The sequence below is a fragment of the Python bivittatus genome, unplaced genomic scaffold (assembly GCF_059951505.1).
Source record: "Python bivittatus isolate LINGU-HERP-01145 unplaced genomic scaffold, Pbiv_v1 ctg000960_np1212, whole genome shotgun sequence".
NCBI classification, from domain to species: Eukaryota; Metazoa; Chordata; class Lepidosauria; order Squamata; family Pythonidae; genus Python; species Python bivittatus.
This window is the reverse complement of record NW_028277124.1, coordinates 5393027-5413400: the sequence shown is the minus strand read 5'-3', so window position 1 is coordinate 5413400 and position 20374 is coordinate 5393027. Positions and strand designations below refer to the sequence as shown.

The 20374-nt window shown below is 38.1% G+C and overlaps 1 long non-coding RNA gene across 3 annotated transcripts in view; it reads left to right on the top strand.

The window, feature by feature from the left end:
• Nucleotides 1–11299: 11299 nt before the first annotated feature.
• LOC148213617 (uncharacterized) overlaps nt 11300–20374 on the top strand; it is a 39974-nt gene continuing 30899 nt past the window's right edge. For 2 of the 3 annotated variants that reach the window (XR_015794225.1, XR_015794223.1), the window contains exon 1: nt 11448–11818. This is a non-coding gene — a long non-coding RNA (uncharacterized LOC148213617). Of the gene's footprint in view, nt 11390–11447; nt 11819–20374 lie in introns of those variants that run through there. The other variant, XR_015794224.1, reaches the window with a different exon arrangement.

Here is a 20374-nt window from a genome sequence, read left to right as displayed (position 1 = left end):
TTATGGCATTAAAAACCCAATAGCAAGTCTACGGCTTTCTAGGGTTTGTATGTGTGTGGAGGGGTCCTCCTCAATTTAATTGAAGACAGAGAACTGCATGAATTGAAGAAAACTAGAACTATAGGCATAGTAGCATGTCACAAATCAAAATGTGGGACTTTGGCTTAATGGATCTATGCAGAGAACCATAGAGAAGTAAAAAAGATGAACTTGGGAAAATGATTTTTCACTTGCTCATTGAGGCTGTTCAGGCATGTTAAATATTGGACTGAGTCCCAGGCAGAGTTACAGGTGAAGCCCTAGTGATTCTGTGGTTAATTAACCTCCCATACAGGTCTCTAATTTGTATCATCCATCACTCCTAAACAGTGATTAGGTCCACATTGTTACATCATACATGACACCTTTAAGATAGTGAAGAATTGGGGTAGTTAAGTGACAAAATGGTCTGATTTTCAAATATACTTAATATCTACCAAAATAATCAAACACAAATTTAGAGGGATTTTTAAAAAACAAAAACCCTCACAAATCACATTTATTTAGGGCTTCAGGTTTTGATGGCTCACTGATGTATTTAACTCTGAACATTTTATAAAGACTAGAGAATATCAGTTCTGAAGATACTTCAAAAGACAGTTTGCTACTGAATCCATCAGTGTAAAAGAATAAAAGACAAAAAATAATACTTAAAACAGCAAAACAATCTTCTGGTGAGTACGTTTCTATATCATTTTTAACATTCATGGACACCCCGCCCCCCCCCCCCCCCCCGGAGCATATCTTGGATCTTCTACAATCACATAGAGGACAAAGAAGCAAAATCACAGGTGCCGGAATGAGAATGTGAAGTCCTTCCTTTTGTCAGTAGCAACAGTACCCTGTACCCTCCAAAACTACGTCCAATGCAGTACATACTTAAAACTGGAATTGGTTGCTAAGTATGGATTGCTGGGAGGTAAAAGTAATTCATACTTCAAATGTCTGCCAGTATTGGGTTTACAACAGCACAAGAAGATGTCTATGTTAGGGTAGATCAACATGCTACATCTGTAACCTCAGGAAAAACATACCACACATTGGAGGTGAAATGGCAGCCCATGCACATTTGCTAACTGAGGTACCTAGCTGGAAGTGTCATGTGAACACAACCTAAGACTGAAGAACAGTCTTCTAGTACAATGAAGTTGAAGCAAACTGACCTTTTGTGCCCATATATCAGATACTGAATACACTAATTTCAGCTTGTTTTGTTCCTAGTTGGCAAGATGGCTATTACCTCCCAACAATATATTTTTACCAACTTAGACTGTTCCAATTATGACAATAGAGGAAGCAAATTGGGGATTGGGTAAAACAGGAAATATCCTCAAGCCTTCCCCCAAATCCAAGGTCCAGCAAATGATGCAGTGCAGCTGTGGAAAATTGAACAAAGATGTAGGAAGCTATGTCTACTGGACAATAGCTTCCTCAGAGGAAGTCCTTCCTGAGCTGTCAATACTCAGAGAGGCTAAGCTAGTATCCCATTGGAGCAGCAGAACTTACAGTGGACTTGGGCTGTGGAGGAGTTGCTCAGCTGCAATCTCTCAGCCAATCCAGACTCATGTCCAGCTTTGTGGGTGAAGATCAGTTGTGGAGACTTTGTTTGAACATTAGCCAAAAGACCGATACCTGTTTGTATGTCCACCCTACCCAGGCTTCTGGATCTTCAGATGAGGCTGATGTGAGTTTAGCCTTACAGATATAAGAAACAAACTAATTTAGGATGATACCCTATTTGTGGAATTCAGTCTAGAGATGTTCCTCTAGCTAGATCACAGTCTTTCTCTAGGAAGTTACTTTATAACCTTATTTTTAAAAGATTTGTGTTAAAGGCTAATGTTGCCACTGTATGTGTGCATTTTGTTTTGTGGCTCTTACCTGTGATTCCAATGTTTCCTTTGTTCCCTTGAATTATAAATTTGATTGTTATTTGGCTGTTATTCACCTTGCCAGCACCTTTGGGAAACACACTGTACTTGGGGTGGGAGTGGGGGAAAAGATTGGAATAGCCTGTAAATGACATATGGTTTCCATCCTACTACCTTAGTTAATGGATAAAACTAGGTTTTTCATGGTGCTTAGGCAGAAAAAAGTTTATATTAGTTACAAGGAAGAATGTACTATACAGAGTTTCAAAGTCACAAGGACAAAATTAGATCAAATACCAAATCCCTTATGTTTTTCAGGACTTTTCAAACATTACTTTTGTTTAAATTATCTGAAGAGGGAAAGTAATCTTGTGACACTCTTGAATGCTCCAATTCCTTAGTCAGGAGGATAAAGCCACTGTCTTTTGATTATGCAAAATTCTCAGGCTATGAGAATATAAAAACAGCCCCACTTTCCTGAATATGAATATTTTAAAACAGGGCTGGGAAGGGTGACAGTTTGAAGCAGACAGTAGTAATATAATAATTCTTTTTTCCCAGCATCTTGTTTGTGTTTCAGTATATTACATACCTCTGAGTTGGTAAGTGGGGGGGGAGGGCAATGTATTGGCTTGCTAGAGATCTCTAGATTGTAGATCCCAGGTTGTGCAGAAAAGTGTGAATGTGCTTGGGATAAAATTGGGCTTTGATTGCACTTGTTGCATACTGGCCAAAATTGACTGGTATTGTCCTGAACAGTCGCAGGGAATGCTGCATTTAGCACAAGTAAGATTAAGGCTAGTAACCTATTCTATTCCTTTTCTATATTACTAAAAAGCATTATACGAAAGCCTCAACTGACCAAATAAATACATGGTAAGTGGTGGAGGTCAATATCTGTTAGCCCATCTGGTGATGATCATTATATGTAAAAGATTATGACTTGCAATCTAAAAGGAGTAAATGGTAAAGAGTATGAATGAATGAACAAACAGAAAGAAAGAAAGAAAAATATATGTTATTTTTATTTTTATTTTTTTTTAAATATATAAAACAGAGAAAAGGGAAGGATGTAATAGATCTGGATGAAAGTGACCTGACCTTGTGGAGCTAAGTTGATGAATACATGGAGGGAAGTGAAGGTGTAGGTTTTGTTATAAATGAATGGGTTAATATATGTGTCAGAAAGTTTATAATGGTAAAATTTAAGTTGTTATAAATATGTTTGAAAGTAATTCATAGACTGATGATAATGGAAGAGAGATGAGTTTTGGGAAAAAATGTTCAACCTTCTAAATGGGTGCAATCAAGGAAGAAAAACAATTTGGTTAGGTGACATGAATGGATGAGTGGGAATCAGAGGAGAAAGTACAAGAAAAAAATGATTGGGTCATTTGGAGACCAAATGAATTACAGGATGAGTGAGGAGCATCTGCTCCAGAAAACATCTATTTGCTTTGAATACATTATTTCAAACACAAGCATATTCATATATATACTATAGATGTCAGAGGAATGAATGAAAATCTAAAAACAGGATGGATTTCATGGTTTAAGTTGAAAAACTGAGAGAATTTGTGAAGGATATAAGGGTAATAAGGGTTTCTGAATGAGGGATAGACCATTTTTTGGCAGTGTCAAGAGTAGAACGTGAAAAGAATGGATCTAGGAAAAAAGGGAAAGAAGTAAAAGAAACATGAGTGAAAGTAGAACAACTGCAGAAAATACAAGTCTTTCCTTACATATTATGAATAAAAACATATTAGAAGATAGATCAGTCTCCTGAAAGAATGAATGGAAATTGGATGTAAGGAAAGACATTGTGAAACCTAGAAGAAGCTGTGGAGTCCTTAGAAGAGAATGGAAAGAGTTACATTACAGAGCACCATGAAAGCGGATGAATAACACTAATGGGAAGTATGAAAAAGGAATGATGAAGTGGATTACAAAAATGCATACAAGAGAATGATTGCTGCAAAAATTAGAATAGAGGGAGATAATTGCATACAGAGGAAAGAGCTAGTTGCAAAGAATGAAAAGAGAACAAGGATCACAAAAGGATAAAAGAGGCAGAGGAAATGCTGAGTGACTTTGATGAAAAGAAAATAGTTTTGGAAGTGGGTAAGAGGGCTAAACAAGAAGTCTTCAGCAGAAAGAATGGAATTAAAAATAATGATGAAATTATTTGGGATGAAAGTACATGAGGGAATGTTGGAAGGAGTACTTTAGTAATTTGTATGGGAACAATATGCTGAAAAGTGGAAATGAAACAAATGTTAACATTCAAGAAAATACTGGTGAAAAGGAAGTCATAAATGCTCTGAGAATGCTGCAAAAATAGTGAGGCTGCAGGGTAGATGGTATAAGAGAAGCATTGTTAAATGTAAGTATATGCAGATCCATTAAAGAAGTCCCACAGTGGGGCTTCTTTAAAGGATATGTAAAGATTGCATATGTGACTAATAATTAGAAGAAGGCCATATTGTTCTATACAAGAGCTAGCTAGCAAGAATGATGAAAAAACTACAAAGGGCTTAGTTTGTTAAGTGTGTCTGGGAAGATATTTGGCAAAATTCTGACTGAAAGGGTACAAGCGTGATAATGAGCAAAAATTGAGAATAACAGGGTGATTTTATACTAGAGTTTTGCTATTTGGCAGATCACTGAGAAATGTATAGATGTGCGAAATAAAGTTTTCTGTACATTTGTTGATTCAGAGAGAGTGCATGATAAAGTGAATAGGCTTTAAATATGGAGTGTTTTGTGAGTGTACAGATTTGAAGGCTAATTGCTGAATGCAACAGAAGGGGTAAATGATGGAAGTAAAACGTGTATGAGAACAAATTAAATGCTTACGTGAATGGTTCAAGATTGAGCAGGGAGTAAAACAAGGATGTGTGATGTCCCCTCGGTTGTTTAATATATATGAGAATAGTAAATGTCTAAGGAATGCTTGTGCAGAGACTAGATGTATGTTGGTTAGGAACATGAATATACCTGTAGATGCAGATAATGCCACGTTGTTGCTCCACAGTCCAAGGGATCTGAAGCAAATGTTACATTGTATAATGTAACAAAGAGTTTGAATCTGAAAATTAATTGTCAAAGACCAAGGTGGTAGTGTTTGCCAGGAAAATGGAGTGAAAGATTGCAAGTTGTGCATAAATAGTGAAAAAATAGTAGATGAGTATGTTTACCTTGGTAGAATGTTAGTAAACATCAGAAGATGGATGGTGAAATGTTAAGATATGCAAATGCTGGTAGAAGTGTAGCAGGTTCCATGTAGTCTCTTATGAGAAATGTATATTGTTGAAAGAAGCAAAATGGCTGTGTATAAGTGTGCTTCTGTCTATTTTGGTACATGGAAATGAGAGTTTGGTATTATGGGAAAAACATGAAATGTAAATTGCATGCAGTGGGAATAGGCTACTTAAAAAGTGTATGTGGTAAAGCTAAAAGAGAAAGAGTCAAGAATGCATGGGTGATGTATGAACTGAATACAAAATTAGATGGCCAATGCAAAAGAAGAGGTGGTTTGGTCATGTAGAGAAAATAAATGAGGGTTCAGTCCCATGACAAATATATTAAAGAACAGTGAAGGGGAAAGACTGAGGAAGTCATGGTTAATGGCGTTGATGAGATCCTCAAAAAGAAAGAATTGAGAAGGTTAAAGAACAAAAAGCAATGTATGAACTGATGCATCATCATGGTGGAAGCATGGAAGCTTTGCAAGATAGAAGACTATGGAGAAGTATAGTGAACAGGGCTGTTGTACTAGATTAGCTCCCTTCCCTTCCCTTCCCTTCCCTTCCCTTCCCTTCCCTTCCCTTCCCTTCCCTTCCCTTCCCTTCCCTTCCCTTCCCTTCCCTTCCCTTCCCTTTTCTCATGCCTTTAATCCTTTTGGCTTATCATTTTTTAGTCATTTTCTATACTTGGCATAAGGTTGCTTACCCTAAAATGGAATAGTATAATAGGTATGTATGTAGATCTCTTGAGAAATAGTGGCAAGGGAAAGAGAGAGATAAAGAACAGTTTAGCTGTTTCCAACTGAGGCTCTTGTATGTAGGCATTTGTCCTTAATCACAGAACTTTAAGAGGGGTTTAGACAATATTTTCGTCCATGTAAAATCTTCCCCCTTTTTTTTTTTTACTGTTTCTTCCATTTTTCTTCTGAATAACAAAAATCTTGTAAGGAGAGACACACAGAAAGGCTGCACAGTACCCTTTAATCTGAAGAACATCAGAAAAATGGTTGAATTGAAAAAAAAATTGTCAGAGAATTTCTCAGACCTAGATTTTCATTAAAGGCCAAATTTCTCATCATTGCTCAAATCACCTAGAAAGGCAGGTTTCTCAAAGCATGCAGACTGTTTCACATAGGAACTAAAGGAAGCTTTAGAACTGAGACATGGGAGAGACGTAATTAAAATAAGACTAAATTATAAACAATTAATACAATTTACATACTTCAACAAAGGATTACTGTTTGGCCTTGAATGCTTTTGGTGGATTCTTTGAGAAACTGGCTTTTAATCTTGATTCAGATTTTTCAGATTTGTATTAGCATGTCAAAAGGTGCAATGAAATACAGATTAAATTCTGGAGAATGATCCTTAAAAGTCTTGGGAAATACAATATTTTTATCACAACAAGATGATCCCTAATTATATTTATAACTAGAAGGCGAAAGTGAGAGCAAATTGAGCATGAAATGTGTGTTATGGCTGCTGTCACCCAACAGATGTATGTAGAGACACCATGGGAAATTACAGAGTTTTAGCTTTAATAGGAGCTTTTTATAAAGTAGCTTTGTATTTGCCAGCTGGCATTGCCTCTGAATGACTTTCACACTCTGTATTGAATTTCCTTAGTGTTAGCTTCTGAACCAGCTTGCTTTTAGATGCAGGAGGGATCAGATGCAGCACCTATTAATGGACTCTGCTATCCCCCAAATGTAGGAGATGAAGCCAACTTTCACATCTGGTAGCTACTGGAATATTTGCAAGGTGCTTTGAAGTTCTCCAGATCCATAACACTTAAGATAAAAGCAGATCCAAGAAGAAAGCAGTATAGTGTATTTTCTTATTCTACAGAACATGTTACTTCTTATTCTTTTTTTAGGAAAAAAACTAGGTCATAAAAGATGAGTCTATTAGCACATCCTCTTTTCCTAATCTCTGCATTATTATAGAAGAGACATGAATTGGGCCAGAGAGTCAGACTCAAGAAAGAAAACCAAGGAACACCACCACAGATGGAAAGGTGTCATCTTTATTAGGAGCTGGAGTTTACAATCATCTTATTGTGACAATCTAGCCTATAATAAGCTATGGGGATATAACTAAGGTTTGGGATTATTAACCCAAGTTTTAAAACTGTAATTCCACTAGAACTTCAGGATTAAGAAGATGGAAACCATGGTGTAGTACAAAACTGGATGATTTAAATGCTAATGTACAAACTTACAGAATAATAACTGAAAACAAAAAGAGCTAACATAAATTATAAAATAACTATATCTGCAGTTCCCAATCTGTGTCACAGTGCCTTGGGAACCCTTATAAATTCCAGTGAAACCAACTGAAAGAGATCATGTGAAGAATTTCTGCCTGGTGAATTGCTACCAGTTAGAGAAGACAATATTGCAATAAATGGACTGGACATACCATATCTGAGTTGCAAACATTTAGATGACCATTAGATGGCAACAGAGAACAAGGTTTTCTGCATCTCTTTGCTGTCATCTCCTGGTCACCTGGACTTTTTCAGCTCAGATCTGATATGTCAAAACTCACAGGAGCACAGCAGGCTATTTTAAAGTTTTGCAACATAGTTTTGTAACATCATATCTTTGTGACACTAAGGGTGCCATGAAACTTAGGGAACCTCTGTACTATATTACTAAAATTTGATTTAATTGTAAATAATACCAATAGTGAGATATGACATAATAATATAATATTACACCACCATATAGTGTAATATAAAACAATGTGGTATATAGAAAGCAGTAGCCATACAACTAAAGGCTAAAGGCTAAAAGCTAAAACTAAGCCAACACAAATTTATGGGCGTGGTCCTCATCAGTCTGATAGCTCTAAGAAGCTGTGAATGAGCAATTTCCTTTAGTTTGGTCACTAAATAACTTCCTAGTCTAAATCACTGACTACTACTCTCCATCTGGAGCAGGAGTTTACATGTGATATAACAAAAATTTGCTACGTTTAGGGAGACAGAATTATCTTGGTCATCTAGTGAATGGTGCAAAGAAAACATATCAGAATGCTCCAAAAATATGGATAAGAGAGGAGTGATCAGCTGAAGACAGATGTTTTTATAGAATTGGCAGTAGAGGAGAACATGGACTTGGGTTCTGATGGCACGCATGCCACAAGGACAGCACCAGGCTGCAAAGAGAATGTTCCTGTATTTCTCCTCCAAAAGTAAGATGTAGAGCACCTCGAGGGAAGTGTGCTAGAGCACTTTTAAATTTGGGGGTTGATATTTGATACAGATCAAAGGGTGGTTTGATGCCTGAACATTAATTGTTTATAAATACATTGGGGGGAGGGGGGACAGCAGATTCTAACTGACCGTCTGTGCTTAAAATCCTTTGTTTTAAGGTTAATTCAGCTTAATTTTCCCCAGTGGCAAAACAGCATAGCAGGAGAAGCCATAATAATTCAATATCTTTAGGGCAGCTTTTTCCTGAGAAGAATTGAAATTATCTGCCAAAGTCAGATGGACCAATTCAGCTGGGCTTATAGAGTAGCTTTAGCCAATAAGTAAAAATATCCAAAGGCCGGATTCAGCTTTATTAACTCCTGCCTCCCACTGGAGCACATGTTGGAACACAATGGCTACCTTGGAAAATATTTCTTTGAAATTGGTTTAGGCTCTCTCTAAAATAGCTGTGTTGTTATGCAGGCTGAGTTGAGCCCATACAGCAGCTGTACTCAGGCATTAGCTGCAAGATAACTTAATTGCAGTGGGTATAAAAAGAAAAGGATAACTGGATAACGAAGGGGGATTTCTGTGCGTTAGGAGATATATAATCTAGGTGAGCATTTTGGCTCCCGGAGGCTTGAAAAAATGTCCCTCAATATTTGAAGACTTTAACCTGCTCAATGGTGTATCTGCCTAACTGCCAAATTCATTGCTTTGGATGTTTACAGAAAGTAAGGATCTTGATCTTGGCCAGGCTTATTTTTATTTCTCCTTGTTGCGGTAAGAAAGGAATGATAGTGAAGCTGTTTTAAGGCCAGCAGGTAGTCAAGGACAAAATTGCTGCAGCCTCTGCATACAATACACTGATATGCCTATGAGCCAGTTTAGGAGGAAGGCAAGTGAGATTGCATCAAGGAAATGATGTAACAAATAAATTATGATGTAACAAATAAATAAAACAATTCAACAATACAGTATATATCACTGTCTATCTCCTCTCTTTTACAGGCAATTCTTTACTTACATGTTCTTGGCTACTGAACCCGAATCTCAATCTCAAATCCTCTTGAGTGTTAAATATCAAAAGGAGCAAATGTTTAAGTTTTCACCACAATTTAGTTGTGGAATCTGGTCAAATGCAAACTTAAATCAATTAATGCTGCAGAAAGGGATAAGCCAGATCTATTGGTATACTTTTCTGCCAGGGGCTGTAGCCACATAGCATGATCAACTGCCCAAATAGACTCGGATTTGAGCCAGACTAAAAATTTAACCTGCAAGTGTTTAGCATACATTTTATTAATTTCACTTAACAGAGTAATAGGTGGAAGATAGAAGGAGAGTCTTCAACCCTTACAAATTCCAGTGAAACCAATTGAAAGAAATCATGTGAAGAATTTCTGCCTTAGACCATGGTGAATTGCTACCAGTTAGAGAAGACAATATTGCAATAAATGGACTGGGCATACCATATCTGAGTTGCAAACATTTAGATGACCATTAGATGGCAATAGAGAACAGGGTTTTCTGCATCTCTTTGCTGTCATCTCCTGGTCACCTGGACTTTTTCAGCTCAGATCTGATATGTCAAAAGTAAACAAATAGTCTGACTTGTTCTGTCAACTTCCTCTATGTCTTCCTGTGAGGAACAAGGCAGAGGAAGTATTTCCTGTCTAGAGGGCTCATTGATTCACCTGAGTAGATGATGCCCAGTATAGATCCTGGCATAAGGATTAAGTAACAGTATACTGAAATAATGAGCCTTCAGAGATACCAAGTAGGGGATTTTGACCCCATACTCTTGTTAAGATGACAGCTTATTGCACGCCTGCTCTCTGCTATCCTTCCAAAGCATCCTTGCTATCAGCATTGCTGGTAGAATTGCTTCTATTAATTCAGCAAGAATCTAGTGGCCACAAAGGCCAATAGGCTTTATTTACACCTGACTTCTCTGGCTAAGCTTTATTGCTCAGATCCATGCAGAATTCTGGTGTAATATTTACTTGTCTAATGGTTATATCTAACATCATTCTTAAACATGGAACAAAGAAATCAAGTCACTTGGAAATTTTCCATTACAATGATCCCTTACTACCATTGTACTGGGGCTTATTATATTTGTTGCCACCCAACTCTAAAGTGACTCTGGGCAGCTCACAATACACTAAACAGAACAAAATGTATATAATAACAACAGACATGCAAGAAAAACTAAATTAGAAAAGAAGAGTAAGAACAAGATCTGTTTGGCAGACAACCCAAAACATCCCACCAACATCCAGCTTCCAGCAGGGGGCTCCAGCCACCCTTTCCCAAGGTTGGGAGAACAGTTAGGTCTTCATGGCCTATATAGGGTGAAAGCCATCTGGATCTCAGGGGGAACCTCATTCCAGAGAGCAGGTGTTGCAAAGAAGTCATGCTTCCTGAATCCCAATAGAAGACATTGTTTGGTTGAAAGAATCCAGAGCACACTGGCCCTGTCAGCTGGAATAGGCTGAGCAAACACCACAAGAGATAGGTGGGCCCTCAAATAACCAGGCCCTACACCATGTAGTGCTTTATACGTCATGACCAGCACCTTGACTTTTACCAGAAAGCAAACGGGCAGCCAATACAGCTCACAAAACATGGGTATCACATGGTCATACTGAGGAATGCCCAAAACTGTCCACTGTGTTGCATTCTGGACAAGTTGAAGCTTCTGAGTGGTCTTCAAGGGCAGCCCCATGTACAGCATATTGCAATAGTTGAATCGTGAGGTTACTAAGGCTTTATTTACACCTGACTTCTCTGGCTAAGCTTTATTGCTCAGATCCATGCAGAATTCTGGTGTAATATTTACTTCAGTTACTGTCTGAAGGGCCTCTCGATCCAGGAAAGAATACAAATGGCATACGAAGTCACGTTGCTTATCAAGCAGGAGCTGTGAGTCCAGGAGAACAGCCAGATTGCACACCATCCTTGAATAGGGCAATGCAATCTCATCCAAGTTCAGAGATGGAATATTCCTGGAACCAGGGACATCGTGCTGAGTATGTATTGCTTTAGTGTAGAGAAAGAGGAAGGAAGGAAGGAAGGAAGGAAGGAGCAAATATGGTTGACCCAGACAATATGGTTAACTATTGGCCTGTCTCCAACTTTTCTTTTTTGAAGAAGGATGTTGAGATGGTAGTGAGGTAGCACCTTTCCTGCTCTTGAATGGGCTGCCATCCGAGGTTAGGATTGGTCCCTTCCTCGCTCACATTTTGGAAAGCAGTGAAAATTGTTCTCTGTTATGGTCTTGTCTAAAGCCTTTGAATCAGAGCCTGAAGGAGACCAGCAGACTGTCAGCCTGCAGAGCCAACAGGCAATCAGGCACCTGCAGAAGCTTTAAGAGACAATCAGCCCCTGATTCAGATATTTGCCTGGCTTTTTATTTTGTGTCAGCTGGTACAGGATATTCTCTTTCCATGTGGAAAATGGTAAGAAAGTGGAGATGTATGTTGCTGTGGAGGGTGTAGAGTGGCCTGATGTTTGAATAGTGATATTTTGATGTTGTTATGGTTTTACTGGTGTGCTTTCAGCCACCTAAAATCTATAGAGGCATATTGATGTAATAAAGAAAGAAATTTTATTATACTTATAGTGATGCAATTTATTTAGTGATGGAAAGAGTGCCCATGACCCTTATTTTTGTTACGATACAACATGTAATGGAAAATTCAGCTTCTAGCTATGAATCTTGTAAAATGTTCTGAGTATCTATATATACCTGCTTCGGCCACTGAAAATGGATTTTTAAGTTAAGATCCTCAGGATGTCATAGGAAACTGAAATAATTGATAAAGTGTCCATGATTTCTCCCCCGAGAGGGTTCCTTGATTCGGAATTAATGACTTAGAATATCTTCCTGTCAATACCAGATTTCCACAGGCATGTCGGACTGTGATTTCTATTGTGGTGGGCTGACAGCAAGCTAAAATCCTAGCAGGGCTGGTGGGAGGTTTTAGTAGCATGACAGTGTATAACATCTATATGAAATGGCAAGTGTATGAATGGGCCCCTCCATGTGGAGCTTTTGCATAATTTGCAGGATCACAGTGGCAGAGAAACAAACAAACAGCCTCTCTCTGGCGCCCCTTTACAAATTATAAAGCTCATTTTTTTTCTCTCACCCACTCTGACACTCTTTCCATTGGTCAATCTGTGTAGAATCAGTTGGTTGTTGCAGGGATACTCCACAGTCTTCTTTGCTGATTACATTCTGTTTGTTAAGACATGTTTTAGTTTCCTTCCTTGAAACAGATGGGTGGATGTCAGACCAATTCATGTAATCTGCTACAAGATGGCCATCTCTTCACTTGACAAGAGAATAAAGGGAGGTCAGCTGTAAAGAACACTTTCAATTTGAACAGGAATGTCTACTTTGTCTTAAAAAGAAAAGCAAACTTTAACTAGTTGTTTCTCGTATGCTGATGCACTCACAACCTGGAATAAAACAGCCTCAGAAAATAATCAGATATGTCCATAAGCTACATCCTCACAATTTCATTAGAGTTAGATTTTATGGATCTCATTTTTAACCAAAGTTTGCAGCTTAGTTTTCATCATGCTTGCATGGCAATAACATCATGTTCATTAATGTTTGTAAACTAAGCAAGAAATGCTTGCATTGTATTTAAGATCTCACAACCTGGAAAACTCATTAGAATCACTCAACAAGTATATATAACTTATGCAACTCCTGATGAAAGGTAACTCTGCAGGGGAGTTTTTAAGAATCATCATCAAAGGGCAAATTCAGAGCGGTAGCCAGGTGATCTTTACTGTTCTATTTATAAAGCAACCCTTTTGCTCTACCTCCCTTTTTAAAAATACGTTATAATTATAATTTCATGATTTTGACATCGGCATCCTTAGTGTCATGCTGAGATAATCAAATTTTCTGGAGCATTCCTATTGAGGCAATTGGTTGATTGTGCATTACAGAAGCTGTACAGAATGCTATTTCCATTATTTGTTCGTTTGATGGGGTGGGGCAGATGTTTAGTATTACATTCAGAAGTCAGTCATGCTGCTTTGATTAGCATTTCTGGGCTGTCATATGGTTAAATTCTGATTTGCCACACTCAAAGCATATCTCCCCGAACGTTAAATACATGTAGTTAACAGAGCAGTCTACATCTTGGGATCTATTTGGAAATTATGATCCAAATTTCAGCTGCATGTGGCTGTGGGCTAATAGGTTTATACTTCCTTGTCCTTACTCAGAGTACAGGCATATCTATTGGAAGTGAAATTCTAGGTGAAAATCCTTTGGCTGAAAATAAAGGTTAAAACCCTTACAAACTTAGTCTTGCAAAGAGTACGGAAACTCTCAGGTAAGATATCTCACATACTGGGTTCAATGTGTCCTACTGTGGTGGCCTTGCTGCATTTCATAATTTTCCCTTGTTGTTCATCTCAAATAATTAAGGCCACTTCCGAACAACCAGCCATTCTGTTTTGCAACTTTTTTTATTTGAGCTTCAAGCACCCCTGCATTTGTTCTGAGCTGTTTTAATTGTTTACAGATATATTCCCTATCTTCTCTTCCATGCAAGTCTTCCTACATAGACAATAGCCTAGGCAAAATCATCAAGGGGGAAACTGAATGGGCAATAGATCAATGATTAGCAAAGCACCAGGGTGCTTAGGTTTTTGAGATAGGCTTGTAACTTTTGGAGAGAACAATTGCTTTGAAATGGTAATTCCTCAAGAACACAAACAGGAAACAATGGGGAATTACCCTAATATTTTGCACAACTTCAAACCCCTAATCATGATGCCATTTGATCTCCGGACTCATCTCATCCCAAAACAGGAGTGCACCTTATTTTGATAACTTCTTAACATTGAAGGCTGAGGCAACAGCCACCAAGCTGCAGGGAATTTTCTTGAGCTGGTAATAAGCTAATATACAGGCAGAGAGACAATGCTGATTGATGGAAGAGGGATACAAGACTGTGATGGGGACAGATAGGCATTACAGTGAGTATTAACTTGAAGTATGCTGTATATCAAGTATGCTGTATTTACTGCATTTCTGAGTAAGCAACATATATAGGATTGGCTTTTCCAAATAGGGTAGCTGTGTTTCAGCAGAACAATCGTTTTCAAATCTTTGCCAGGAGAAGGGATACAGAATAGTTATAGGTGCAGAACATCTAGATCCTTCAAACTATCCCAAGCTGGGGAGGTAAATGATCAACAGGAGATAAATGTGATAAGGAAAGCAATTCTCCCCTGATCTTGTTCTGTTCCATTGAAAGGATTAATTACTTCCTGTTCTAATTGTCAGAGGCCATTTTGTCCCAAAGTGTACTTGCCACAACTTGAAGACTCTTCTGAGTTCATTCTTCTTTTAACCCCACTACAACGGGAGACCTTGTGAAAGTGGATAACTGATTGCCAGAGCCTCATAATACATTATCTATCACCTCCTGGAACATAGCAGGATAGCCATCAAAAAGCAAAATCATGGGTTTCCTTTTACAAGAAACACAGATGACTAACAAATTCTTTATACCTTATTATTATCTTATCTAACCTGTGCTGGAGTCGGAAGTAGAGGGGGTAGACCAGGAAGTAGAGGTAGAGGGGAGTTAGGGCTATTTATTTCCCCTACCTTGAGGGTTCAAATAATGGAACAGCTCACCCTCAATGAATGATGTCAGTTTTGATCCACCTTTTCATTCTATAAACAGCTACTTTTCACCCATCTGTCTTTAGCACAGATGAAACAGCTATGGACTCAGCTAGAAAGTTTTTCTGTTTTGGTTTTTCTGTTTTTACTGCTTTTGGTTTTATTATTGTTGTGAGCTGCCCAGACTTGTTTGACAACATGGGCAGCCATATAAATCTAATAACGGAATGGAACGGAATTGAATCGAATCAAATCTGTTTTAGAGAGCTGCATGGAGAAACACCTTAATGCTTATGTTATCATTGGAGGTGAACTGGTCCAAATGACCATGATTTGTTTAACCATTTTAAGCTTTCCCCCCTCCCTTGATTTTTTGTGGTTTCCCCCCCAATGACATGGCATTCACTAGACAAAAATGTAATTTAGCTGGCCTCCAGTTAGCAAATGGGTATAATCTAAAAATGATAAACAGTTCAGTTCAGAGTGAGTTTCCTGGCCAGTATATCTTTTGCTCAGACTGTAAGGTCTCCACAATTGATTATATATTGGTGTCTACAGAGATAGATATCTCAATGATTTACTTTGGTACAATTCTGAGACCTAAAATGACCACTACCCTTTGTTATTATGCCTCAATACAATGGGCAGGCCAGCTGAGGCCCATTACAAAATTCAGCTGACTTCACTAGCATCTGATGGCTCACAAAAAAACAAGATGGAATGGTCAGCCAGAGTCTAGAGAATTGGTTGCATTCAAAAGAAGGTATGTTATTCTATTCAGCTATTTTTACCTCAAACCTCCCCCAGGCAATTTAAGACAATAGCCCCTTAGACAATTTTCTGGCCTTTATAATGAGGCTACAAGCCATGGTGACTCAAAAAGATGCCAAAAATGCACGTGCAAGGCAAGGGGCTCAATCAAAAGAAAGGTTTGATGGTCTCTGTGTTATAACCAAAAAGGCATTATTGGCAGCACAAGTGCAATTTAAGTGAGAGATTACCCTGCTTCTAATTCATAAGCTATATGAGAAGACAGGTTTAAGAGTAAGATGCAGTCAGCAGAGGGACCTTTCTAACTTTATTAAGATTTCTAGGGCCGTGAAGCAAAGTTGTATATTAGCTCCACTACATTTTAACATTTACATAAACTCGCTAGTAAAAACTTTCCACTCCATGGACATTCATGCCCCAAAAGTAGCAGAAAGAAGAATTCTGATTCTTTTATGTGTGGATGATGTGCTAATACTTTCACAAACACAAGCTGGCTTGAGACAAGCACTGAAACCTTTGGCATCCTTTCGCAGAAGTGAACATTAGATTACAGATTATGGAAAAAAACACAAAAATATTTAGTGTTTTCCAACAACAGATGATAGCACAACTGGACACTTAAGAACCATACTATCAAACAGGTTAATTGGTGTACGTATCCAAGGTTGTTTTTCAAAGCAATAGCAAATTAAAGGCTCAAACTATGTGTTCCATCGTGGGCCCCAACTTTGTGTATTGGGAGCTGTTTGTGTGATGGGCTGTTGGTGTATTGAGGGCTGTTTGTGTATTAGGAATTTTCTGTGTTGCTCCTGCTTGTTCTGGTTTGATCTGATACGTGACTAGTTAAAAGTTGAACTATAGTACCCTTTGTCTCATTATAATAGTAAAGAACACACCCCAGGAGTAAACATGAGATGCTAATGAGCCCCCCTCATGGCTTATTATGGGATACATAGTTGAAGTACAGATGTGCATGATGTAAAACACCTGTGGATTTGTTTTAGCCAATAAAAATTTTGATGAATGTTACCTGCTTATTGAAATGTATAAAAACCTTTGGACAATGCCCCTTTGGGCACTCGATTTGGATTTTGTCCCGAGTTTGCCTCTTTGCTTCTGTGCAGAAATAAAGTGTGACAGCCTTCCCTCTACTCTGTGCATAATTTGACTGTCTCTCGCACTGGGTAAAAATGTGCGCCAATCAGTTGGTCACTCTGTGGCCAACACCACTTTGAAGGTATAGAGGAGTGCTTACAGCCATTCTAAACTTTTATTGAAAACAAGGAGGGAAATTTGCTCCAGCAGCAAGTAAGTTATTTCAGGCCAAATCATAGTATAAATGATGTATGGAATACAATTGGCTCCATCTTCACATTTTACAACCTATGAACGGATTCCATCAGCTTTCCTTACAGCCATAATATGTGTCCCCAGATATATGTCTAATGTAATCCTGAGGCTGGAAGCAAGCTTGCCAAATGTTGAAATTCAGGTCTGGTCCAAAATACTAACAACTTGGATCAGAATTACTTTAAACCCCAATGGATTACTTCCACTGTTGTTAATGGATAAATATAAAGACAACTGACAATTAGTTTGTGAACAAAAGCTTCTCACTTGAATATCTAAACCAATGGGGATATGAGGATCCCATGAGAATGGACAGCTGACATGGAACACCAGAAGGAGCTGGCCTGAGCCCCACATTTGTTGGTACCCTGGCCAATTATTTACAAAATCTTATTTTTTACAAAAATTTATGTGCCTTTTCAAGGCACACATTAATGCTTTCCCATCTGCCGATTGGAGGGCAGATATAAGAAGATTCCATACCTAGCAAGAGTCTGCCAGGGTAGAAAGGGAGAAATAGAAACTATGGCTGATATTGTTCTAAGATGAGCAAGTCAGACACTGAAGGATAACTCCACTTATTAAAAGGTTTAAAGGGTGATCCACAGAATTTTACTTTAATCTATTGTTGAAAGATACAGCCACTAATATTTTAGCACAAATTGCAAGATTTTGCTCCAAAGCCATATAAAAGCATAAGTGTCTTATGGATATAAAACATCAGCAGGATTAGCAAAGCAAGATTCTATGTTTTATCCCATTGTAATATTGTATGTCATAAAGTTATTTGCTTTTTCCATTTTATTTTTTTCTTACTTATTCTTATGTGTACCCAACCAAGGACTGTAAAGTAGAAAATAACATAGATAAGTTTATATAGAATAGGTGTTATAGGTTTACTTAAGTAGATCAGATCAAGAGGTTTTACATCTATAATTGTTATGCTATCTTAAATTTACCCACTTATTCATTTACTGATATGTTCATGGATATTTTGCTGTTTCTCCCTCTCTCCTTCTTTTTTTCCCTTTGTACTGGTCATTGACTGTAATAAAGTTTGTTCTATTCTATTCTGTTGTGGCATAGATTCCTGTCCTATATGTGAAGCTGTTCATGCAATGATGAGGTTAGGAATAAGATTGTCCCTTATTCATTTTGTTTGTGATAGAACATGAGCAGCACAGTTTTTCTGCAACATTTGGTGACATCTTCATGGGCATAGTTTTCCATTTCTTGTGACACCAGGAACTTTTCACTACATCCTAACTCCCCCAGCTGAACAGCCAGTCATTGTAGGATAGCATCCTAAATCTTTAATATTTACAAGGTTAATCAGGGTTAACATTGACTGAGCAAATCTACACAGCTAATCCTCTGACTATTCTTTTACTTCATTTGCTGTTGGTTAAACAGGCAGAAAATGACATTTTGCAGCCCGGTCTGTGTTGCAAAAAGATGGTTATAAGAATTATTCATTTGGAATTAAGCTCAATGTTGCTGATTAAAGATCATTAGCCTGAAATAGAAGATTGGGGTTGAAAAATCAATGTTTGGCCGCCCTGTAGATGCTAAATTTGAATCTAGCACAATTTGTGAAACTCTAAACTGTAGAATATGAAGTGAAATCAAGTTCCTTCATTTCCCATTTCTGTGATTGCATGAGTGCATTACAACAGTCCTAATCATTATCTTAAAATACATTTAAGTAAACTGGTATAGACTTCATTTATAGAAACACACACACACACACACACACACACACACCAAATTATATCCAGGGTTTATTCCTCTGGAAGGCCTTTCCCCACTTGCATCTAACCATATATAGCAACCTCTTCACATGTGGCCCTTTACTTTCATCTTGTCCTCAACCCATGACTGGGACAGGTTAAAGTTGTTCCAGTTTTATAGTAATATTTTCCTCTGAAGCTGAGAGTAACCAGCAGCTTGTTGGTGGCATAATCAGCTGACCCATAGAGGACAGGATGAACCCATCACCTATTGGTCACCTTAGGCTATGCATGTCCCCTCCATTGACATCTAGGGTGCTATCTCTGGCCCCATTCTTTCTTATTTTCTGCAGAGGGAAACAGCAGGGCACAACTATTGGCTGCTGGATACCCACAGCTCCCCACAAGAGCTGATGAACAGGATGAGGGAGTTATATGGTAAAGGAATTTAGTGTGCTGAACCGCATTTTAAATAAACCACTAGACAGCTAATGGATTGGCAATGCTTGGTAAAGATCATTTGTAGTTGAGGTTCAGATTGTTTTGAATCTGGTTTAGTGCTCTTTCAAAAGAGAGCTAAAACCCATTCAAAACAAACCTCCAGACAACTGACAATACAGGGTAGGCTGGAGAGCTGTCTACTAAAGACGGCTATACCAGGCTTCTTTACTCCATTCATCAGCTGTTAGGCTGCTTGCTTTGAGCTCCAACAGATCCTGGCATCTCTCATTCCCCCTGTGGACCCAGCTGCAAGCTGAGCACCTGATCCATTGAGTGTTTTCCTGGCCAACACCCACCATTGCCTGGATCATCTGCAAGCCCAGCGCAGAGAAGGTCTTTTCTAGAAACTCTCCTACCCTGTACATCTGCTGTCTCAATACTAGGTTTTGACAGATGGGTAGGCCAAGCTATCTGTTTGATACCTTCCTTGAATCACAGGAGTGTTGTGATGAGAACAGCAGTGATTAAGCCAGAACAAAGGTTATAAAAACAGAAGAGGGATTGGTGGTAGGGACAGCAAATTTTATGTCAGTTTAGTTTATCTCAGCAAGTGGAGAACACTTTAATTAAGCCATGGGGAAATGTCCTAAGTTTTAAATATTGAGAACATGTCCTTTAAATATTGAAATATTGTCCTATTATCTCAGTAGTTTTTATATCAACCCTACAAGTCAGGGCATTTTATTATTGCCTTCATGGTTTTCAAGATTATTTTGCAGGGACAAGACCCATATGGAAGTACCCTAAGTTGACACTTGGTGAACCATATTAAATTATATTTATATTAAATATAAATATATATTTTATGTGCTGGCTGGAAAAGAAAAATAAAGGTAGCTTTCTCAAATGGTGCTTTCCAGATGTATTGGATCAACTCCCATAATTCCCAGCCAGCATGGAGAAATATTTAGAGAGGATGCATAACTTGCCTGCAAGAAATGAGCATCATCTGTGTATTTATTTCTCAGAAACAAAATTTCCTATCATGTGGAATGAAACAT